At 42.7% G+C, this 25,305-nt stretch overlaps 1 protein-coding gene across 2 annotated transcripts in view; it reads left to right on the top strand.

Annotated features, from left to right (window-relative positions):
* LOC124008635 (acetylcholinesterase-like) overlaps nucleotides 1–25,305 on the top strand; it is a 73,962-nt gene that overhangs the window by 10,798 nt on the left and 37,859 nt on the right. The window contains exon 1 of one of the 2 annotated variants that reach the window (XM_046320104.1): nucleotides 19,173–19,474. The exons of the other annotated variant lie outside the window; for it this stretch is intronic. The gene's annotated coding sequence lies outside the window, so the exon portion shown is untranslated. Of the gene's footprint in view, nucleotides 1–19,172; nucleotides 19,475–25,305 lie in introns of those variants that run through there. 2 annotated transcript variants of the gene reach the window in all.

Here is a 25,305-nt window from a genome sequence, read left to right as displayed (position 1 = left end):
GATTGTGGACGCCAGGTCATCTGATGCAGCACTCTATCACTGTCTTTCTTGGTCAAATAGCCCTTAAATAGCCTGGAGGTGTGTTGGTCATTGTCCTGTGGAAAAAATCAATCATAGTCCCACTAAGCGCAAACCAGATGGGATGGCGTATCATTGCAGAATGCTGTGGTAGCCATGCTGGTTAAGTGTGCCATGAATTCTAAATAAATCACTGATAGTGTCATCAGCAAAGCGCCCCTACACCATTACACCTCCTCCTCCATGCTTGACAGTGGCAACCACACGTGTGGAGATCATCCATTCACCTACTCTGCATCTCACAAAGACACAGCGGTCAGAACCAAAAATCTCAAATTTGGACTCATCAGACCAAAGGACAGATTTCCACCTGTCTAATGTCCATTTCTCGTATTTCTTGGCCCAAGCAAGTCTCTTCCTCTTATTGGTGTCCTTTAGTAGTGGTTTCTTTGCAGCAATTCCACCATGAAGGCCTGATTCACGCAGTCTTCTCTGAGCAGTTGATGTTGAGATGTGTCTGTTACTTTAACTCTGTGAAGCATTTATTTGGACTGCAATCTGGGTACAGTTAACTCTAATGAACTTATCATCTGCAGCAGAGGTAACTCTGGGTCTTCCTTTCCTGTGGCGGTCCTCATGGGAGCTGGTTTCATTATAACGCTTGATGGTTTTTGCGACTGCACTTGAAGAAACTTTCAAAGTTCTTGAAATGTTCTGCATTGACTGATCGTCATGTCTTAAAGTAATGAATGACTGTCGTTTCTCTTTGCTTATTTAAGCTGTTCTTGCCATAATATGGACTTGGTATTTTACCAAATAGGGCTATTTTCTGTAAAACATCTCTTCCTTGTCACAACACAACTGATTAGCTGAAACGCATTAAAAAGGGAAGAAATTCCACAAATTAACTTTTAACAAGGCACACCTGTTAATTGAAAGCATTCCAGATGACTACCTCATGAAGCTGATTGAGAGAATACCAAGAGTGTGCAAGGCTGTCATCAAGGCAAAGGGTGGCTACTTTGAAGAATCTCAAATATAAAATATATTTGGATTTGTTTAACACTTTTTTGGTTACTACATTATTCCGTATGTGTTATTTCATAGTTTTGATGTCTTTACTGTTATTCTACAATGTAGAAAATAGTAAAAATATAGTCAAACACTTGAGTAGGTGTGTCCAAACTTTTCACTGATACTACAGTATATATCTACCTACAATGCATTCGTAAAGTATTCAGACCCCTTGACTTTTTCCACGTCATAGCCATTCTAAAATTGATTAAATTGTTGTTTTTTACACACAATACCCCATAGTGACAAACCCAAAAGAGAATTTTACATAAGTATTCAGACCTTTTACTCAGTACTTTGTTGAAGCACCTTTGGCAGCGATTACAGTCTTCTTGGGTTTGACGCTACAAGATTGGCACACCTGTATTTGGAAAGTTTCTCCCATTCTTCTTTGCAGATCCTCTCAAGCTCTGTCAGGTTGGATGGGGAGCGTCGCTGCACAGCCTTTTTCAGATCTCCAGAGACGTTCGATCGAGTTCAAGTCCTGGCTCTGGCTGGGCCACTCAAGGACATCCAGAGACTTGTCCCGAAGCCACTTCTGCGTTGTCTTATCTGTGTCCTTCCTGATGGAAGGTGAACCTTCACCCCAGTCTGAGGTCCTGAGCGTTCAGAGCAGGTTCGTCAAGGATCTCACTGTACTTTACTCCATTCATCTTTCCTTCAATCCTGACTAGTCTCCAAGTCCCTGCTGCTGAAAAAACATCACTTGACGTTTGGCATTCAGACTAAAGAGTTCAATCGTGATTTCATCATACCAGAGAATCTTGGTCCATTTTGGCAAACTCCAAGTGGGCTGTCATGTGCCTTTTGCTGAGGAGTGACTTCCCTCTGGCCACTACCATAAAAGGCTGATTGGTGGAGTGCTGCAGGGATGGTTGTCCTTCTTGAAGTTTCTCCCACCACAGAGGAACTCTGGAGCTCGGGTTGGGTTGGGTTCTCAGTCACCTCCCTGACCAAGGCCCTTCTCCCCCGATTTCTCAGTTTGTCCGGTCGGCCAGCTGTAGGAAGAGCGTTGGTGGTTACAAACTTCTGCCATTTAAGAATGATGGAGGTCAATGTGTTCTTGGGGACTTTCAATGCTGCAGAAATGTTTTGGTACCCTTTCCCAGATCTGTGCCTTGACACAATCCTGTCTCGGATCTCTTCGGACAATTTTTTCGACCTCATGGCTTGGTTTTTGCTCTGACAATCACTGTCAACTGTGGGACCTTATATAGACAGGCATGTGCCTTTCCAAATCATGTCCAATCAATTGAATTTACCACAGGTGGACTCCATTGAAGTTGTAGAAATATCTCAAGGATGATCAATGGAAACAAGATGCACCTGAGCTCAATTTCTAATCTCATACAAAAAAAAAACAAATATATCTTATCCATTATAGAACAAGGCTGTACCAAATTATCTGTCTATTTCTCATATTTGTCTCTCTCTGTCTGTCTGTCTGTCTGTCTGTCTGTCTGTCTGTCTGTCTGTCTGTCTGTCTGTCTGTCTGTCTGTCTGTCTGTCTGTCTGTCTGTCTGTCTGTCTGTCTGTCTGTCTGTCTGTCTGTCTGTCTGTCTGTCTGTCTGTCTGTCTGTCTGTTTCTCATGTTTGTCTGTCTGTTTCTCATGTCTGTCTGTCTGTCTGTCTCTCATGTCTGTCTGTCTGTCTGTCTGTCTGTCTGTCTGTCTGTCTGTCTGTCTGTCTGTCTGTCTGTCTGTCTGTCTGTCTGTCTGTCTGTCTGTCTGTCTGTCTGTCTGTCTGTCTGTCTGTCTGTCTGTCTGTCTGTCTGTCTGTCTGTCTGTCTGTCTGTCTGTCTGTCTGTCTGTCTGTCTGTCTGTCTGTCTGTCTGTCTGTCTGTCTGTCTGTCTGTCTGTCTGTCTGTCTGTCTGTCTGTCTGTCTGTCTGTCTGTCTGTCTATTCAGCCATCACTCATTCATATATCTTTATGTATTTATATGTTATAAACTAGTTGTTGTGAAATTGTTAGGTTAGATTGTTAGGTTAGATTACTGCAATCGGTCTATTCAGCCAATCAGTATAGAAACAGCAATTAGATAATAGCTCTGGATCAGCACACATGCCTTTAACCATCCCTGCCTCCCTCTTACCCTGAGAAAGTTATTTCTCTCTCTCCCTCTGCATGCCTCCCCACCCCCCTCTTACCCTGAAAAAGTTATTTCTCTCTCTCCCTCTGCATCCCTCCCCACCCCCCTCTTACCCTGAGAAAGTTATTTCTCTCTCTCCCTCTGCATCCCTCCCCACCCCCCTTACCATGAAAAAGTTATTTCTCTCTCTCCTTCTGCTTCCCTCCCCACCTCCCTCTTACCCTGAGAAAGTTATTTCTCTCTCTACCTCTGCATCCCTCCCCACCTCCCTCTTTCCCTGAGAAAGTTATTTCTCTCTCTCCCTCTGCTTCCCTCCCCACCCCCTCTTACCCTGAGAAAGTTATTTCTCTCTCTACCTCTGCATCCCTCCCCACCTCCCTCTTACCCTGAGAAAGTTATTTCTCTCTCTCCCTCTGCATCCCTCCCCACCCCCCTCTTACCCTGAGAAAGTTATTTCTCTCTCTACCTCTGCATCCCTCCCCACCTCCCTCTTTCCCTGAGAAAGTTATTTCTCTCTCTCCCTCTGCTTCCCTCCCCACCTCCCTCTTACCCTGAGAAAGTTATTTCTCTCTCTACCTCTGCTTCCCTCACTACCTCCCTCTTACCCTGAGAAAGTTATTTCTCTCTCTACCTCTGCATCCCTCCTTCTCTCCCTACCTCCCTCTTACCCTAAGGAAGCTATTTTTCTCCTTCCGTCCCTCCTCTCCCTCCCTCTCTTTCTCACTGTCTCTGACAGGGCTCTTTCTCTCCCTCCCCGCCTCCCTTTTTCTACCCCATCCCTCTCTCCCTCTCCCCAGACCACCACTCTTAGAGCAAGGGCTGTAGATATATGGATCCCATGGTGCTGATGGGGCCGCTGCTGATTAAAACAGAACCCCTAAAGGCACAGCCAGGGTAGAAATATGGCCTCCATACCCTCCCTACCTCCCTCCCTCTCTCTAGCTTTCCCTCACTTTCCCACCTGGACAAAAGGAACACATATATGAGAATGCTGTTCATCGACTACAGCTCAGCGTTCAACACCATAGTGCTCACAAATCTCATCACTAAGCTAAGGACCCTGGGACTAAACACCTCCCTCTGCAACTGGATCATGGACTTCCTGACGGGCCTCCCCCAGGTGGTTAGGATAGACAACAACACGTCTGCCACGCTGATCCTCAACACTGGAGCCCCTCAGGGGTGCGTGCTTAGTCCCCTCCTGTACTCCCGGTTCACCCTCCATGCGTAGTCCCTTCCTGTACTCCCTGTTCACGACTGCGTGGCCAAGCACGACTCCAACACCATCATTAAGTTTGCTGAAGACACAACAGGTAGGCCTGATCACCGACAACGATGAGACAGCCTATATGGAGGAGGTCAGAGACCTGGCAGTGTGGTGCCGGGATAACAACCTCTCCCTCAATGTAAACAAGACAAAGGAGCTGATCGTGGACTATAGGTAAAGGAGGGCCGAACAGGACCCCATTAACATCGACGGGGCTATAGTGGAGCGGGTCGAGAGTTTAAAATTCCTTGGTGTCCACATCAGCAACAAACTATCACGGTCCAAACACACCAAGACAGTCACGAAGAGGACACGACAACACCTGACTGTCTACAAATCCAGACAGTCAGTAATGTTTTATTGTGGAATTGATCAGACTCTGAATAAATCATCTAAGATATGTACAGTGCATTTGGAAAGTATTTAGACCCCTTCACTTTTTCCAAACATTTTAATGTACAGCCTTATTCTAAAATTGATTAAATAAACGTTTTTCTCATCAATCTACACACAATACCCCATAATGACAAAGCAAAAACATGGTTTTAGACATTGAGCAAATTCATAAAAAAAATAAAAAAAACAGAAATACCTTATTTACATAAGTATTCAGACCCTTTTCGATGAGACTTGAAATTGAGCTCAGGTGCATCCTGTTTCCATTCATCACCCTGAATATGTTTCTACAACTTGATTGGAGTCCACCTGTGGTAAATTCAATTGATTGGACATAACTTGGAAAGGCACATGCCTATTTAAGGTCCTACAGTTGACAGTGCATGTCAGAGCAAAAACCAAGCCAAGATCGAAGGAATTGTCCGTAGAGCTCCAAGACAGGATTGTGTCAAGGCACAGATCTGGGGAAGGGTACCAAAACAGTTTTGTAGCATTGGAGCTCCCCAAGAACACAGTGGCCTCCATAATTCTTAAATGGAAGAAGTTTGGATCCACCAAGACTCTTCCTAGAGCTGGCCGTCCAGCCAAACTAAGCAATCGGAGGAGAAGTGCCTTGGTCAGGGAAGTGACCAAAAACCCGATGGTCACTCTGACAGAGCTCCAGAGTTCTTCTGTGGAGATGGGAGAACTTTCCAGAAGGACAACAATCTCTGCAGCACTCCACCAACCAGGGCATTATGGTAGAGTGGCCAGACAGAAGCCACTCCTCAGTAAAAGACTCTCGCACTATGAGAAAAGAGATTATATGGTCTGATGAAACCAAAATTGAACTCTTTGGCCTGAATGCCAAGAGCCATGTCCGGAGAAAACGTGGCACCATCCCTTCGGTGAAGCATGGTGGTGGCAGCATCATGCTGTGGGGATGTTTTTCAGCTGCAGGGACTGGGAGACTGGTCAGGATCGAGGGAAAGATGAATGGAGCAAAGTACAGAGAGTTTCTTGATGAAAACCTGCTCCAGAGCGCTCAGGACCTCCGACTGGGACGAAGGTTCACCTTCCAACAGGACAATGACCCTAAGCATACAGCCAAGACAACAGAGGAATGGCTTCAGGACAAGTCTCTAAATGTCCTTGAGTGGCCCAGCCAGAGCCGGTCTTGATCCCGATCTAACATCTCTGGAGAGACCTGAAAATAGCTGTGCGGCGACGCTCCCCATCAAACCTGACAGAACTTGAAAGGATCTGTAGAGAAGAATGGGAGAAACTCCCCAAATACAAAAACTGTTTTTGCTTTGTAATTATGGGGTACTGCGTGTAGATTGATGAGGGGAAAAAAACTATTTAATGTATTTTAGTATATGGCTGTAACATAAAAAATGTGGAAAAAGTGAAGGGGTCTGAATACTTTCCGAATGCACTGTAAGTCAAGTACTAAGGCAAGAAAATGGTCAGAAGTTCTGTAAATACATCTGAGCATTTGATTATTGCTGTTCTGCTATAGATACGTTTCAACACAGATCCCAAAATTGCTAGTACGGGTTTGAGAAGTAATTGTAGCGTGATTGTAGCTAAAAGGAAATGCAAATGAAATAAGAGAGGAAAGGTTGTGTGTGTGTGTATGTGAGCATGGATGTGTGTTTCTGAAGGACAAGAATGTTAGTGTTTTAGCGATGTGTTTCGCAGCGTGCCGTCAGCAGAAAGGAGAGGGCAGGCGTGCTGGCAGGGTAAGTCTAGGCACTCTCCTTAATTAGAAAATATATCTCCCTCCCTCTAACTCAGCAGTATCTCAGCAGTATCTCAGCAGTATCTCAGCAGTATCAACTTTGCACAGGAACAGGCACACACACCACGCACACTTACTCACTCTACCGCAGGCACAGACACACACACGCTTACTCACTACCACTACCACAGGCACAGACACACACACATTTCTCATCAATTTATTAGAGAGAGAGAGAGAGAGATAGAGATGCAAAAGTTCCAGCATCAGCAGTACCTGGTCCGGCTGTAGTTCCAGCATCAGAAGTACCTGGTCCGGCTGTAGTTCCAAGATCAGCAGTACCTGGTCCGGCTGTAGTTCCAAGATCAGAAGTACCTGGTCCGGCTGTAGTTCCAGCATCAGAAGTACCTGTTCCGGCTGTAGTTCCAGCATCAGAAGTACCTGGTCCGGCTGTAGTTCCAGCATCAGAAGTACCTGTTCCGGCTGTAGTTCCAGCATCAGAAGTACCTGTTCCGGCTGTAGTTCCAGCATCAGCACTACCTGGTCTGGCTGTAGTTCCAGCATCAGCACTACCTGGTCTGGCTGTAGTTCCAGCATCAGCACTACCTGTTCCGGCTGTAGTTCCAAGATCAGCAGTACCTGGTCCGGGTGTAGTTCCAGCATCAGCAGTACCTGTTCCGGCTGTAGTTCCAAGATCAGCAGAACCTGGTCCGGCTGTAGTTCCAGCATCAGAAGTACCTGGTCCGGCTGTAGTTCCAGCATCAGCAGTACCTGCTCCGGCTGTAGTTCCAGCATCAGCAGTACCTGGTCCGGCTGTAGTTCCAGGATCAGCAGTACTTGGTCCGGCTGTAGTTCCAGCATCAGAAGTACCTGTTCCGGCTGTAGTTCCAGCATCAGCAGTTCCTGCCCTGGCTGTAGTTCCAGCATCAGAAGTACCTGGTCCGGCTGTAGTTCCAGCATCAGCAGTACCTGCTCCGGCTGTAGTTCCAGCATCAGCAGTACCTGGTCCGGCTGTAGTTCCAGGATCAGCAGTACTTGGTCCGGCTGTAGTTCCAGCATCAGAAGTACCTGTTCCGGCTGTAGTTCCAGCATCAGCAGTACCTGGTCCGGCTGTAGTTCCAGGATCAGCAGTACTTGGTCCGGCTGTAGTTCCAGCATCAGAAGTACCTGGTCTGGCTGTAGTTCCAGCATCAGCAGTACCTGGTCCGGCTGTAGTTCCAGGATCAGCACTACCTGGTCTGGCTGTAGTTCCAAGATCTGCAGTACCTGGTCCGGCTGTAGTTCCAGCATCAGAAGTACCTGGTCCGGCTGTAGTTCCAGCATCAGCAGTACCTGCCCCGGCTGTAGTTCCAGCATCAGAAGTACCTGGATCGGCTGTAGTTCCATCATCAGTAGTTACTAGATCGGCTGTAGTTCCAGCATCAGCAGTTCCTGCCCTGGCTGTAGTTCCAGCATCAGAAGTACCTGGTCCGGCTGTAGTTCCAGCATCAGCAGTACCTGCTCCGGCTGTAGTTCCAGCATCAGCAGTACCTGGTCCGGCTGTAGTTCCAGGATCAGCAGTACTTGGTCCGGCTGTAGTTCCAGCATCAGAAGTACCTGTTCCGGCTGTAGTTCCAGCATCAGCAGTACCTGGTCCGGCTGTAGTTCCAGCATCAGCACTACCTGGTCTGGCTGTAGTTCCAGCATCAGCACTACCTGGTCCTTCGGTAGTTCCAGCATCAGCACTACCTGGTCTGGCTGTAGTTCCAGCATCAGCAGTACCTGGTCCGGCTGTAGTTCCAGCATCAGAAGTACCTGGTCCGGCTGTAGTTCCAAGATCAGCAGTACCTGGTCTGGCTGTAGTTCCAGCATCAGCAGTACCTGGTCCGGCTGTAGTTCCAGCATCAGAAGTACCTGGTCTGGCTGTAGTTCCAGCATCAGCAGTACCTGGTCCGGCTGTAGTTCCAGGATCAGCACTACCTGGTCTGGCTGTAGTTCCAAGATCTGCAGTACCTGGTCCGGCTGTAGTTCCAGCATCAGAAGTACCTGGTCCGGCTGTAGTTCCAGCATCAGCAGTACCTGCCCCGGCTGTAGTTCCAGCATCAGAAGTACCTGGATCGGCTGTAGTTCCATCATCAGTAGTTACTAGATCGGCTGTAGTTCCAGCATCAGCAGTTCCTGCCCTGGCTGTAGTTCCAGCATCAGAAGTACCTGGTCCGGCTGTAGTTCCATCATCAGTAGTTACTAGATCGGCTGTAGTTCCAGCATGAGTAGGTCCTGGATCGGCTGTAGTTACAACATCGAGTGTGCCTGAATCGACTGTAGTTACAACATGACGAGTGCCTGGATCGGCTGTAGATACAATATCGGGTGTGCCTAGATAGGCTGTAGTTACAAAATCACAAGTGCCTTGATTGGCTGTAGTTACAACATCAGGTGTTTCTGAATTGGCTGTAGTAACAAAATCACAAGTGCCTTGATTGGCTGTACTTACAACATCGAGTGTTTCTGAGTTGACTGTAGTTACAACATCAGGAGTGCCTGGATTTGCCGTAATTACAACATCAGTTGTGCCTGAATTGACTGAAGATACAACATCAGGTGTAACTGGATTTGATGTAGTTACAGCATCAGGTGTTTGTGGACAAGCTGTAGTTTCAATTGAGAAAATGTGGTAGTACAGTTCTCCTCTTGTTATGTCATTGACTGACAGATCTTAGAGAACTATTTATAATTTCCAGCTGATCAACTAGCCCATGCTAGATACCAGCTGTCTAGGTCTTGTAGTTATTACGATGCCCATTGGGGCCTCAACTCCCAGGGGGCCCATATTGATTTTGTTGACTCACTTAGGTATCATAAGACATGGCAAAATGTGTTGAATTGCAGGAAATGATCTGCAAAACGTTCTTTCTGACAATAAGAGGGGTCTTTTACTACTCTTGTGTCAGTTACTATTTGTCTTTATGTTAATCGTTTTTTCCTCTGCATAGTTGAAGGGTTCATAAGCATTTCACGGTAAAGTCTACACCCGTTGTATTCGGCACATGTGATAAATTACATTTGATTTGAACAGTTTGAGGTCACATGGGTTGCAAGTTTGGGGTTTTTGACTACGCCGATAATGACAATATCCTTCCGGACCTTTGCTACCTGGTAAAGTTGTGTGATAGGTAGTTTAGTACCTCTGTTATAGACTTTCATAAACTAATATTGAACAGGTTATAAACTAATATTGAACAGGTTATAAACTAATATTGAACAGGTTATAAACTTGTATAAACTGTCATATTGATCAGGTTATAGACTTGTATAAACTGTCATATTGATCAGGTTATAGACTTGTATAAACTGTCATATTGATCAGGTTATAGACTTGTATAAACTGTCATATTGATCAGGTTATAGACTTGTATAAACTGTCATATTGATCAGGTTATAGACTTGTATAAACTGTCATATTGATCAGGTTATAGACTTGTATAAACTGTCATATTGATCAGGTTATAGACTTGTATAAACTGTCATATTGATCAGGTTATAGACTTGTATAAACTGTCATATTGATCAGGTTATAGACTTGTATAAACTGTCATATTGATCAGGTTATAGACTTGTATAAACTGTCATATTGATCAGGTTATAGACTTGTATAAACTGTCATATTGATCAGGTTATAGACTTGTATAAACTGTCATATTGATCAGGTTATAGACTTGTATAAACTGTCATATTGATCAGGTTATAGACTTGTATAAACTGTCATATTGATCAGGTTATAGACTTGTATAAACTGTCGTATTGATCAGGTTATAGACTTGTATAAACTGTCGTATTGATCAGGTTATAAACTGTCATATTGATCAGGTTATAGACTTGTATAAACTGTCATATTGATTAGGTTATAGACTTGTATAAACTGTCATATTGATCAGGTTATAGATTTGTATAAACTGTCATATTGATCAGGTTATAGACTTGTATAAACTGTCATATTGATTAGGTTATAGACTTGTATAAACTGTCATATTGATCAGGTTATAGACTGGTATAAACTGTCATATTGATCAGGTTATAGACTTGTATAAACTGTCATATTGATCAGGTTATAGACTTGTATAAACTGTCATATTGATCAGGTTATAGACTTGTATAAACTGTCATATTGATCAGGTTATAGACTGGTATAAACTGTCATATTGATCAGGTTATAGACTTGTATAAACTGTCATATTGATCAGGTTATAGACTTGTATAAACTGTCATATTGATCAGGTTATAGACTTGTATAAACTGTCATATTGATCAGGTTATAGACTTGTATAAACTGTCATATTGATCAGGTTATAGACTTGTATAAACTGGCGTATTGATCAGGTTATAAACTGTCATATTGATCAGGTTATAGACTGGTATAAACTGTCATATTGATCAGGTTATAGACTTGTATAAACTGTCATATTGATCAGGTTATAGACTTGTATAAACTGTCATATTGATCAGGTTATAGACTGGTATAAACTGTCATATTGATCAGGTTATAGACTTGTATAAACTGTCATATTGATCAGGTTATAGACTTGTATAAACTGTCATATTGATCAGGTTATAGACTTGTATAAACTGTCATATTGATCAGGTTATAGACTTGTATAAACTGGCGTATTGATCAGGTTATAAACTGTCATATTGATCAGGTTATAGACTTGTATAAACTGTCATATTGATCAGGTTATAGACTTGTATAAACTGTCATATTGATCAGGTTATAGACTTGTATAAACTGTCGTATTGATCAGGTTATAGACTTGTATAAACTGTCGTATTGATCAGGTTATAAACTGTCATATTGATCAGGTTATAGACTTGTATAAACTGTCATATTGATTAGGTTATAGACTTGTATAAACTGTCATATTGATCAGGTTATAGACTTGTATAAACTGTCATATTGATCAGGTTATAGACTTGTATAAACTGTCATATTGATTAGGTTATAGACTTGTATAAACTGTCATATTGATCAGGTTATAGACTGGTATAAACTGTCATATTGATCAGGTTATAGACTTGTATAAACTGTCATATTGATCAGGTTATAGACTTGTATAAACTGTCATATTGATCAGGTTATAGACTTGTATAAACTGGCGTATTGATCAGGTTATAAACTGTCATATTGATCAGGTTATAGACTTGTATAAACTGTCATATTGATCAGGTTATAGACTTGTATAAACTGTCATATTGATCAGGTTATAGACTTGTATAAACTGTCGTATTGATCAGGTTATAGACTTGTATAAACTGTCGTATTGATCAGGTTATAAACTGTCATATTGATCAGGTTATAGACTTGTATAAACTGTCATATTGATTAGGTTATAGACTTGTATAAACTGTCATATTGATCAGGTTATAGACTTGTATAAACTGTCATATTGATCAGGTTATAGACTTGTATAAACTGTCATATTGATTAGGTTATAGACTTGTATAAACTGTCATATTGATCAGGTTATAGACTGGTATAAACTGTCATATTGATCAGGTTATAGACTTGTATAAACTGTCATATTGATCAGGTTATAGACTTGTATAAACTGTCATATTGATCAGGTTATAGACTTGTATAAACTGTCATATTGATCAGGTTATAGACTTGTATAAACTGTCATATTGATCAGGTTATAGACTTGTATAAACTGTCATATTGATCAGGTTATAGACTTGTATAAACTGTCATATTGATTAGGTTATAGACTTGTATAAACTGTCATATTGATCAGGTTATAGACTTGTATAAACTGTCATATTGATCAGGTTATAGACTTGTAGAAAATGTCATATTGATCAGGTTATAAACTGTATTTTAGAAACAGCATTAGACCTTCTTAAATTGTATTATCAAACCGGTTAAAGAGTGTAATATTTAACACATTATAAACGTTAATATTGAACATGTTATAAACTGTGATAAATTGTTATATCGAACAGATGATATATGTTGAAACCGTTTTAAACACTTCTAAACTGCAATAATTGGTTTCCTATTGTAAAGTGCCAATCAGCAGAGTAAGCATTCTCACCAGCAGTGATAAACAGGCAGATGATTAGCCCAGAGATGCAGGAGCGGCTAATGCTGGTTATGGTCATGATGATGATCGTCTAGGTCCAGGTATCTCTCTCTCTCTCTACGATCCTTAGTCCTGATCCACTCACGGGTGGATGTACCTCTCTGTCAGAATGGTGTACTGAACGCTACACACACCTGTCCTCTACACACACCTCTGGCTCCCCCAGGTCTGAAAGGCAGGGTTTAGCCTTGGGGTGTCATGTTCAGTATGTCTAACCCTTGGACCCATTAATGTGTGTGTGTGTGTGTGTGTGTGTGTGTGTGTGTGTGTGTGTGTGTGTGTGTGTGTGTGTGTGTGTGTGTGTGTGTGTGTGTGTGTGTGTGTGTGTGTGTGTGTGTGTGTGTGTGTGTGTGTGTGTGTGTGTGTGTGTGTGTGTGTGTGTGTGTGTGTGTGTGTGTGTGTGTGTGTGTGTGTGTGTGTTCTGACCTACCTGGGTTCATGTAGCCATTGTCATAAGGCATGTAAGTGTCATAATTTTGCATAATACTTAAAGGATTGGAACCAAAAGACTAGGGACAAGATGGGAAGATACTCAGCGCAATCTTGAACCATAAAATAACAAACACTGTTACCAATGCACTCATCATCATCACCTCATGTATGTGATTATTGGGTTTTATGCTCTGACAATGGAGGAGTCAGTGACAGTCAGGCAATGTAACTTGGTTGTGTCATGTCAATGATAGCATTGACGCAGGTTATCTGGGCTATTGTATCTTCTAATATGGTACTTATGAATACACAAATATGAATTATTAAATCGGGAAGGGTGGGGAAAGTGGTCTATCATCTTCGGATTTTGTGGAAACTGCCCCGCAAACACACACACCTATTGTGTCTCTTTGTAGACCCTGGTAGGTTGTTGTTTCCAGTCATCATTATACTAGTCCAGTAATAATTTAATGCAAAACCTTTGTGTAGAGTTACTGTATCACCTAACACAGACAACAGGAAATAAAGGCAAGTCATGTCTCTAAATTGTGAAATAATGCTTCCCTATATAGTTGACCAGTTTTGACCAGAGCATTATGGGCACTGGTTGAAAGCAGTGCACTGGAAAAGGGTGCCATTTTGGACATAGTGTCTTTAGTGAGATTGTATGACTCAACGAAAATCTATTAAAATTGGTTTGAACGTTGAACTTAATAATTTTTTGAGATGCTGTTGTGTATCAAGCTAGCCTGCTCTCTGAATCCAAAAGAGCCAAAGTCTCACAATGTAGCATACATTGAAGCATAGCACTACAATAACATCTGCTAAATATGTGTAAGTGACTAATAAAATATGATTTGATTTTAATAATGGATGGGATATGCAGTACAGTGTGTATTCCACCAAGTTACTCAAGGTGATTTAAGAGGTGCGCCTGATAGTGTAACGGTGTTCATCTGTTGAAGAAAGAAAGTCGGACCGAAATGCAGCGTGTAGGTTACTCATGACTTTAATGAAAATAAATCGCGGTACATGAAACAACTGAATACTAAATACAAAAACAACAGAACGGAACGTGAAACTAATTACAGCCTATCTGGTGACTACAACACAGAGATAGGAACAAACACCCACAAAATACAAAGCGAAACTCAGGCTGCCTAAATACGGTTCCCAATCAGAGACAACGATAAGCACCTGACTCCAATTGAGAATCGCCTCAGGCAGCCAAGCCTAACAACACCCCTAATCAGCCGCGATCCCAAATATTACAAACCCCAATACGAAACACAACATATAAACCCATGTCACACCCTGGCCTACCCAAACATATAACAAAAACACAAAATACAATGACCAAGGCGTGACAGATAGATCCAACTCCTCCACTATCAAAGCACCGGGGTGCGATTGATTAAATGGACATGAATGGCATCTCCATAATCCTAACTCCCTAAACCCCAAACCATTAACACTCTAAATCCTACATGGGTTTGCTGACCAGTTGTGTCTCTAGATTTTCCCTTCACTTTGGTGATGTAATGAGCGGCAGCCATTTTGAACCAGAAAGCACATCACGCTTCACTTCACTTTATTGCCGTTATCTAACATTTATCACACCGGTATGTCAAGGCTGTCATGTTTTGTCTTAGATTGTCTTGTCATTTTGCTTTTCCTTCTGTTCGTTTCCCCCTGCTGGTCTTATTAGGTTCGTTCCCTTTTTCTATCCCTCTCTCTCCCCCTCCCTCTCTCTCCTCTCTCTATCGTTCCGTTCCTGCTCCCAGCTGTTCCTATTCCCCTAATCATCATTTAGTCTTCCCACACCTGTTCCTTATCTTTTCCCCTGATTAGAGTCCCTATTTCTTCCCTTGTTTTCCGTTCCTGTCCTGTCGGATCCTTGTCTATAATTCACCGTGCTGTGTCTATGTATTGCCCTGTCGTGTCGTGTTTCCCTCAGATGCTGCGTGGTGAGCAGGTGTCTGAGTCTGCTAGGTTCAAGTGCCTTCCCGAGGCAACCTGCAGTTCTTGATCAAGTCTCCAGTCTGTTCTCGTCTTTACGAGTAGTATTATGCCTTTTGTTTTGTAAAGTATCTTTACTGGATTAAAAACTCTGTTTTCGCCAAGTCGCTTTTGGGTCCTCATTCACCTGCATAACAGAAGGATCCGACCTAGAATGGACCCAGCGACTATGGATTCTCTCTACTCTACTCTCGAGTTCCAGGGAGCGATGCTCGGCAGACACGAGCAGGAATTGTCTGCTGCTCGGCATGCCGTTGAAACCCTGGCCGCTCAGGTCTCCCACCTCTCAGGACAGTATCAGAGTCTTCGTCTCGTGTCACCAGCTACTTCCGGTTCTTCCGAGCCTCCGGAACCTAGGGTTAATAACCCACCATGTTATTCTGGGCAGCCCACTAAGTGCCGCTCCTTTCTCACCCAGTGTGATATCGTGTTCTCTCTCCAACCCAACACATACTCAAGAGAGAGAGCTCGGATTGCCTACGTCATATCACTCCTTACTGGTCGGGCTCGGCAGTGGGGCACAGCTATCTGGGAGGCAAGCGCTGAGTGTACTAACAATTATCTGAACTTTAAAGAGGAGATGATAAGGGTTTTTGATCGCTCAGTTTTTGGGAAAGAAGCTTCCTGGTCCCTGTCTTCCCTATGTCAAGGTAATCGATCCATAACGGATTACTCTATAGAGTTTCGCACTCTTGCTGCCTCCAGTAACTGGAACGAGCAGGCGTTGCTCGCTCGTTTTCTGGAGGGACTCCACGCTAAGGTTAAGGATGAGATTCTCTCTCGGGAGGTTCCATCCAGCGTGGATTCTTTGATTGAACTCGCTATTCGCATTGAACGACGGGTAGATCTTCGTCACCGAGCTCATAGAAGAGAGCTCGCGTTTACTGTGTCTCCCCTCTCTCCGACACTACCGTCTTTCCCCACTGACTCAGGTGTTGAGCCCATGCAGCTGGGGGGTATTCGCATCTCGACTAAGGAGAGGGAACGGAGAATCACCAACCGCCTCTGTCTCTATTGCGGTTCCGCTGGTCATTTTGTCATTTCATGTCCAGTTAAAGGCCAGAGCTCATCAGTAAGCGGAGGGCGACTGATAAGCGCTACTAGACGGTCCTCTCCGTCAAGTACATGTACTACTTTACCGGTCCATCTACGCTGGACCGGATCGGCAGCTTCCTGCAGTGCATTAATAGACTCTGGGGCAGAGGGCTGTTTTATGGACGAAGCCTGGGCGCGGGAACATGACATTCCTCTCAGACAGTTAGGGGAGCCCACGGTCATGTTTGCCTTGGATGGTAGTCCTCTCCCCAGTATATTATGTGAAACACTACCTTTAACCCTCACTGTATCTGGTAACCATAGTGAGACTATTTCTTTTTGATTTTTTGTTCACCTTTTACACCTGTTGTTTTGGGTCATCCCTGGCTAGTGTGTCATAATCCTTCTTTTGATTGGTCTAGTAATTCTATCCTTTCCTGGAACGTTTCTTGTCATGTGAAGTGTTTAATGTCTGCTATTTCTCCTGTTTGTTCTGTCCCCTCTTCTCAGGAGGAACCTGGTGATTTGACAGGAGTGCCGGAGGAATATCATGGTCTGCGCACGGTCTTCAGTCGGTCCAGAACCAACTCCCTTCCTCCTCACCGGTCGTATGATTGTTGTTCTGATCTCTTTAAGAAGCGTTTTGCATCCGCTCCTATCCTTGTTGCACCTGACGTCACTAAACAGTTTATTGTTGAGGTTGACGCGTCAGGGGTGGGCGTGGGAGCCATTCTGTCCCAGCGCTCCGATACTGACGATGGGGTCCACCCTTGTGCGTATTTTTCTCATCGCCTGTCACCGTCGGAACGTAACTATGATGTGGCTAACCGCGAACTGCTCGCCATCCGTTTAGCCCTAGGCAGATGGCGACAGTGGTTGGAGGGGGCGACCGTTCCTTTTGTCGTTTGGACTGACCAAAGGAACCTTGAGTACATCCGTTATGCCAAACGACTGAATGCGCGTCATGCTCGTTGGGCGTTGTTTTTCGCTCGTTTCGAGTTCGTTATTTCTTATTGCCCGGGTACTAAGAACACCAAGCCTCATGCTTTATCCCGTCTCTTTAGTTCTTCTGTGGCTTCTACCGATCCCGAGGGATCCTTCCTGTTGGGCGTGTTGTCGGGTTGACTGTCTGGGGAATTGAGAGACAGGTTAAGCAAGCACTCACGCACACTGCGTCGCCGCGCGCTTGTCCTAGTAACCTTCTTTTCGTTCCTGTTTCTACTCGTCTGGCTGTTCTTCAGTGGGCTCACTCTGCCAAGTTAGCTGGCCATCCCGGCGTTCGGGGTACGCTTGCTTCTATTCGCCAGCGGTTTTGGTGGCCTACTCAGGAGCGTGACACGCGCCGTTTCGTGGCTGCGTGTTCAGACTGCGCGCAGAAGTCTGGTAATTTTTTTTCTGCTTCTGCTCCTGGTCTTGCTGGGTCTCAGTCTGTTCCCTGCCATTGCATCTCTCCTGTTCTTGTTCCTGCCCTTGCTGTGTCTCAGTCTGTCCCTAGTTCTCTTTTTTTTTTTAGAGTAGTACCCTAGTTTCCCTTTTTATCGTTTTTCGTTACGGTCCTGAGGAGAGGAGTTGGGTTCTTTCTCGGGACGTGCTGGACCGTGTGATCTATGATTTCCTCCGTTGCCGCCAGTGTTCCTCCTCGAGAGCGCCAGGAGGCGCTCGGTGAGTGGGGGGTACTGTCATGTTTTGTCTTAGATTGTCTTGTCATTTTGCTTTTCCTTCTGTTCGTTTCCCCCTGCTGGTCTTATTAGGTTCGTTCCCTTTTTCTATCCCTCTCTCTCCCCCTCCCTCTCTCTCCTCTCTCTATCGTTCCGTTCCTGCTCCCAGCTGTTCCTATTCCCCTAATCATCATTTAGTCTTCCCACACCTGTTCCTTATCTTTTCCCCTGATTAGAGTCCCTATTTCTTCCCTTGTTTTCCGTTCCTGTCCTGTCGGATCCTTGTCTATAATTCACCGTGCTGTGTCTATGTATTGCCCTGTCGTGTCGTGTTTCCCTCAGATGCTGCGTGGTGAGCAGGTGTCTGAGTCTGCTAGGTTCAAGTGCCTTCCCGAGGCAACCTGCAGTTCTTGATCAAGTCTCCAGTCTGTTCTCGTCTTTACGAGTAGTATTATGCCTTTTGTTTTGTAAAGTATCTTTACTGGATTAAAAACTCTGTTTTCGCCAAGTCGCTTTTGGGTCCTCATTCACCTGCATAACAAAGGCTTCATTCAGATCGTTCAAGACAGTATAATAGGTTTATACTTACTTTTATAATTACTATCTGTCTCTCTGACATTTAAACTGAAGAAGACATGTTTGGTTTAGACCTGGGAACTCATTTATAAAAATGTTCTTAGTTTTTATACTACATTTAAAAGGCTTTTAACACTTCTCCATGTATAGCCAAGTACATTGATCTTCATCATGTAAGTTCTATTGGGGTAGTGTACGTGTGTGTGTGCGCGTGCGTGCGTGTGTGTTTGCGCGCGTGCTTGTGTGTGTGTGTGTGTGTGTGTGTGTGTGTGTGTGTGTGTGTGTGTGTGTGTGTGTGTGTGTGTGTGTGTGTGTGTGTGTGTGTGTGTGTGTGTGTGTGTGTGTGTGTGTGTGTGTGTGTGTGTGTGTGTGTGTGTGTGTGTGTGTGTGTGTGCGTGCGCTGATTCCTGGTGCACCACAGGAAAAGGGCAAACAGTGAAGAACAAACACCATTGTAAATAGAACCCATATTTATGTTTATTTATTTTCCCTTTTGTACTTTCATTATTTGCACATCGTTACAACTCTGTTTATAGCCATAATATGACATTTGAAATGTCTCTATTCGTTTGGAACGAATGTTTATTGTAAAAAAATAAAGTTTTATTTCACTTTTGTTTATGATCTATTTCCCTTGCTTTGGCAATGTAAACACGTTTTCCCATGCCAATAACGCCCCTTGAATTGAGAGGGGCAGTGGGACTTCTCGCGAGAAGTAGCCTACTACTTTTCTTTTTTTTTCATTTGTGGAGTGCTTTATCAGCGGCAGTCTCCCCCGCCGTCCTAACAGCACAGTAAGGGGTCACTACCCACACTCAATACACAGAGAGAGAGAGACGGGCACATTAAACAAACACCTAGGGCTGACAGCAAAGCAGCGAAGACCGTAATTAAACAGCGCGTCTTTGCTCCCCGACCAGAAACCGTCACTCACCCCCTAACTGTGCCGAGGACACTGGGTTTAACTTCGTCTAAATAGGATGACAGGGCGAGGGTCGCTTGTCTCCCAGGGGATTCTGCGAAGCAGCGTCTTTAGCCGGGTTGGACCCACTAGGCTACTAACTAGCCAGGTAAGGTCAAACGCACAGCCTGAGCCCAGTGGTGCGCTCGGTTCGGCTCGAGCTCCGTGCGTGCAGCAGCAGCTGCTGTCTGTCCTTTTATAGACATTCTGTTGGAAATGACACGATCTAGCCTCGCTCCTCTGTCATTCTCGTCGGTGAGTGGAATAGAATTGGAACATTCGAATGTGGGATATTCATTCACCCCGGCAACATGATCATGCAATTGGATATTGTGGGAAAGAGAGTGAGATGGGGGGGGGGGGGGGGGTGACTGTGCGTGAGTGTGGCGGGGTATAGCTACTGTGCTGTCGATGTTGCGTGTGTGACGCGCCATCCATGGTGAGACCACTGAGCGAGACACGTGTGTTTGTTGGCGTTCCTCTCCTCGCGCACATCTGTTTGGTTCATACATTGCCGATGTCTCGTCTGTTGTGCTTGTAATATATTTTATAGACAGTGGGCGTCGTGTTTGTTACATGAACACTTGATGTGAAACGTAACATACAGGATTAATAGCTAGGCGTATTATTATGTTGCAAATGCAATTGTGTCAAATCTGTGCGTTGAGCAACACGGAATATGTAGGCCAAATCAGTGTTTATTGTAGGCCTGTTATTACTATTAATATTATTACTATTATTATTATTAGGCCTATTATCTTCCATTGCCCAATAGCTCATGACTGTCTCCTTCCATGTCTTTCCGTTTAATAACGCTTACCATTGCAACCAATTTCCTCTCTAGTGATCCTGGAAAGATCAGGACAGACAGACATTTCAAAAATCAAATCAAAATCAAATCACATTTTATTTGTAACATACACATGGTTAGCAGATGTTATTGGTCACATGGTTAGCAGATGTTATTGGTCACATGGTTAGCAGATGTTATTGGTCACATGGTTAGCAGATGTTAATGCGAGTGTAGCGAAATGCTTGTGCCGTAATAACCAACAAGTAATCTAACTAACAATTCCAAAACTACTGCCTTATACACAGTGTAAGGGGATAAAGAATATGTACATAAAGATATATGAATGAGTGATGGTACAGAGCAGCATAGGCAAGATACAGTAGATGGTATCGAGTACAGTATATACATATGAGATGAGTATGTAAACAAAGTGGCATAGTTAAAGTGGCTAGTGATACATGTATTACATAAGGATGCAGTAGATGATATAGAGTACAGTATATACGTATACATATGAGATGAATAATGTAGGGTATGTAACATTATATTAAGTAGCATTGTTTAAAGTGGCTAGTGATATATTTTACATCATTTCCCATCAATTCCCATTATTAAAGTGGCTGGAGTTGAGTCAGTGTCAGTGTGTTGGCAGCAGCCACTCAATGTTAATGGTGGCTGTTTAACAGTCTGATGGCCTTGAGATAGAAGCTGTTTTTCAGTCTCTCGGTCCCAGCTTTGATGCACCTGTACTGATCTCGCCTTCTGGATGATAGCGGGGTGAACAGGCAGTGGCTCGGGTGTTTGTTGTCCTTGATGATCTTTATGGCCTTCCTGTAACATCGGGTGGTGTAGGTGTCCTGGAGGGCAGGTAGTTTGCCCCCGGTGATGCATTGTGCAGTCCTCACTACCCTCTGGAGAGCCTTACGGTTGTGGGCGGAGCAGTTGCCGTACCAGGCGGTGATACAGCCCGCCAGGATGCCGAGGAACTTAAAACTTACTACTCTCTCCACTACTGTTCCATCGATGTGGATAGGGGGGTGTTCCCTCTGCTGTTTCCTGAAGTCCACAATCATCTCCTTAGTTTTGTTGACGTTGAGTGTGAGGTTATTTTCCTGACACCACACTCCTCACCTCCTCCCTGTAGGCCGTCTCGTCGTTGTTGGTAATCAAGCCTACTACTGTTGTGCCGTCCGCAAACTTGATGATTGAGTTGGAGGCGTGCGTGGCCACGCAGTCGTGGGTGAACAGGGAGTACAGGAGAGGGCTCAGAACGCACCCTTGTGGGGCCCCAGTGTTGAGGATCAGCGGGGTGGAGATGTTGTTGCCTACCCTCACCACATGGGGGCGGCCCATCAGGAAGTCCAGTACCCAGTTGCACAGGGCGGGGTCAAGACCCAGGGTCTCGAGCTTGATGACGAGCTTGGAGGGTACTATGGTGTTGAATGCCGAGCTGTAGTCGATGAACAGCATTCTCACATAGGTATTCCTCTTGTCCAGATGGGTTAGGGCAGTGTGCAGTGTGGTTGAGATTGCATCGTCTGTGGACCTATTTGGGCGGTAAGCAAATTGGAGTGGGTCTAGGGTGTCAGGTAGGGTGGAGGTGATATGGTCCTTGACTAGTCTCTCAAAGCACTTCATGATGACGGAAGTGAGTGCATTCCTGGCCATGTCAGGAATGTCTGTATGTTTACATCAGCTGGCAGTGACATACACACACACACACACACACACAGCAGCAGCAGGGTAATGTAGCTGGGTAACCAGGACTCTACCTGGAGAGAGCGCGTGTGTGTGTGTGTGTGTGTGTGTGTGTGTGTGTGTGTGTGTGTGTGTGTGTGTGTGTGTGTGTGTGTGTGTGTGTGTGTGTGTGTGTGTGTGTGTGTGTGTGTGTGTGTGTGTGTGTGTGTGTGTGTGTGTGTGTGTGTGTGTGTGTGTGTGTGTGTGTGTGTGTGTGATGCTCCTTGATGTTGCATAATGTCTGCCTATGGTGCTACTGTCAAAACAAGATGGCTTGGTTTGCTGCTATAACGCCATATCATCTACAGACTGTAGGCAATATTTCTAATCTACACGTTACAAGATATAGGCTACTCCATATAGATAGATAGATTGATGGATAGGCCTAGATTGATAGATATGTGCTCTATAATTTGATTAAAATCAGGAGGGTGGCGTCTTGTGAGTGGCGCGTGGGCACACAGAGAGCGAGAGAGAGAGAGGCACACGTAAAGTATTTTAACTAAAACAAGGTCTTGTTTACCTCGACTACCACCTGGACGCCACGCCTTTCCTACGCACTTCTCAGTAGTTGGTATTATTATCTTATGCAGGTGCATAACAGGCTTTGCAGGCGTGGTTCTCTTGCACATGCCGCATACATTTTATTAGTCCGGTGAAAAACCTTTGCTGTCCAACAGAGTTTTCAATCAATACATTCAACACATTTATCTAAAGCCATCCCTTTAAATTTGGTGTACATTTTTTATTCAAATGTTCTCGACAGACACAAGAACATATGGAGAGAACGATCAAGACTATTAGGGACAATGGGAAAAAAGCCATGTTAATACACGCATATTTGTCTCCTTTTAAGTGATAATTGGTAGATTTAAAAATACTCTGATTTTGTATATTATTTAGGGTTAGGAAAGTATCTATGAATAATAAAAGCAACAGGGTTGGAGAGCCTTTATGCACACAATATATTGGCGAATCAAAAATAGTGGTTTGATTCATCCTGAAAGGTGCTATTGTTCTATTGTGCGATTGTTCAATCCATGAAGAATTGGAAGAGTAGTAAATCTACCCTAAGCATCTTCATGTAACTGTGATGACAACAGTCCAGTCGTGCTCCAGATTTCAACTGCTACCTATGGCCTGCGTTCCATAATGATTCAAATATGCTACATGTCCCCAATTATTGCACAACTTGTAACACATTAGCCTAATATAATCCACTATTGATCCACCTCAGGAACAACCACAGGAACATGAGAGAAATTAAAGTCAAATTAATAATCTAGTAATGGAATGATGCAAAATGTATGGAAACTAACACTAAAGTGACAGTTATAAATGTATGGAAACTAACACTAAAGTGACAGTTATAAATGTATGGAAACTAACACTAAAGTGACAGTTATAAATGTATGGAAACTAACACTAAAGTGACAGTTATAAATGTATGGAAACTAACACTAAAGTGACAGTTATAAATGTATGGAAACTAACACTAAAGTGACAGTTATAAATGTATGGAAACTAACACTAAAGTGACAGTTATAAATGTATGGAAACTAACACTAAAGTGACAGTTATAAATGTATGGAAACTAACACTAAAGTGACAGTTATAAATGTATGTAACACTGTGAAATAAATGTATAACACTTATAAATGTGAAACAACACTAAAGTTATAAATGTATGGAAACTAACACTAAAGTGACAGTTATAAATGTATGGAAACTAACACTAAAGTGACAGTTATAAATGTATGGAAAATGGAACTAACACTAAAGTGAAAGTTATAAATGTATGGAAACACTAAAGTGACAGTTATAAATGTATGGAAACTAACACTAAACTAAAGTGACAGTTATAAATGTATGGAAACTAACACTAAAGTGACAGTTATAAATGTATGGAAACTAACACTAAAGTGACAGTTATAAATGTATGGAAACTAACACTAAAGTGACAGTTATAAATGTATGGAAACTAACACTAAAGTGACAGTTATAAATGTATGGAAACTAACACTAAAGTTATAAATGACAGTTATAAATGTATGGAAACTAACACTAAAGTGACAGTTATAAATGTATGGAAACTAACACTAAAGTGACAGTTATAAATGTATGGAAACTAACACTAAAGTGACAGTTATAAATGTATGGAAACTAACACTAAAGTGACAGTTATAAATGTATGGAAACTAACACTAAAGTGACAGTTATAAATGTATGGAAACTAACACTAAAGTGACAGTTATAAATGTATGGAAACTAACACTAAAGTGACAGTTATAAATGTATGGAAACTAACACTAAAGTGACAGTTATAAATGTATGGAAACTAACACTAAAGTGACAGTTATAAATGTATGGAAACTAACACTAAAGTGACAGTTATAAATGTATGTAACACTAAAGTGACAGTTATAAATGTATGGAAACTAACACTAAAGTGACAGTTATAAATGTATGGAAACTAACACTAAAGTGACAGTTATAAATGTATTATAAATGGAAACTAACACTAAAGTGACAGTTATAAATGTATGGAAACTAACACTAAAGTGACAGTTATAAATGTGAAACAGTTATAAATGTATGGAAACTAACACTAAAGTGACAGTTATAAATGTATGGAAACTAACACTAAAGTGACAGTTATAAATGTATGGAAACTAACACTAAAGTGACAGTTATAAATGTAAACTGGAAACTGGAAACACTAAAGTGACAGTTATAAATGTATGGAAACTAACACTAAAGTGACAGTTATAAATGTATGGAAACTAACACTAAAGTGAAAGTTATAAATGTATGGAAACTAACACTAAAGTGAAAGTTATAAATGTATGGTGACAATAAATGTATGGAAACTAACACTAAAGTGACAGTTATAAATGTATGGAAACTAACACTAAAGTGAAAGTTATAAATGTATGGAAACTAACACTAAAGTGACAGTTATAAATGTATGGAAACTAACACTAAAGTGAAAGTTATAAATGTATGGAAACTAACACTAAAGTGAAAGTTATAAATGTATGGAAACTAACACTAAAGTGACAGTTATAAATGTATGGAAACTAACACTAAAGTGAAAGTTATAAATGTATGGAAACTAACACTAAAGTGAAAGTTATAAATGTATGGAAACTAACACTAAAGTGACAGTTATAAATGTATGGAAACTAACACTAAAGTGACAGTTATAAATGTATGGAAACTAACACTAAAGTGACAGTTATAAATGTATGGAAACTAACACTAAAGTGACAGTTATAAATGTATGGAAACTAACACTAAAGTGACAGTTATAAATGTATGGAAATAAATGTATGGAAACTAACACTAAAGTGACAGTTATAAATGTATGGAAACTAACACTAAAGTGACAGTTATAAATGTATGGAAAC

This window comes from Oncorhynchus gorbuscha, linkage group LG21 (assembly GCF_021184085.1).
Source record: "Oncorhynchus gorbuscha isolate QuinsamMale2020 ecotype Even-year linkage group LG21, OgorEven_v1.0, whole genome shotgun sequence".
Classification (NCBI taxonomy): domain Eukaryota; kingdom Metazoa; phylum Chordata; class Actinopteri; order Salmoniformes; family Salmonidae; genus Oncorhynchus; species Oncorhynchus gorbuscha.
Note: the sequence above shows the minus strand (reverse complement) of the source record. Positions and strands in the feature narration are given on the sequence as shown.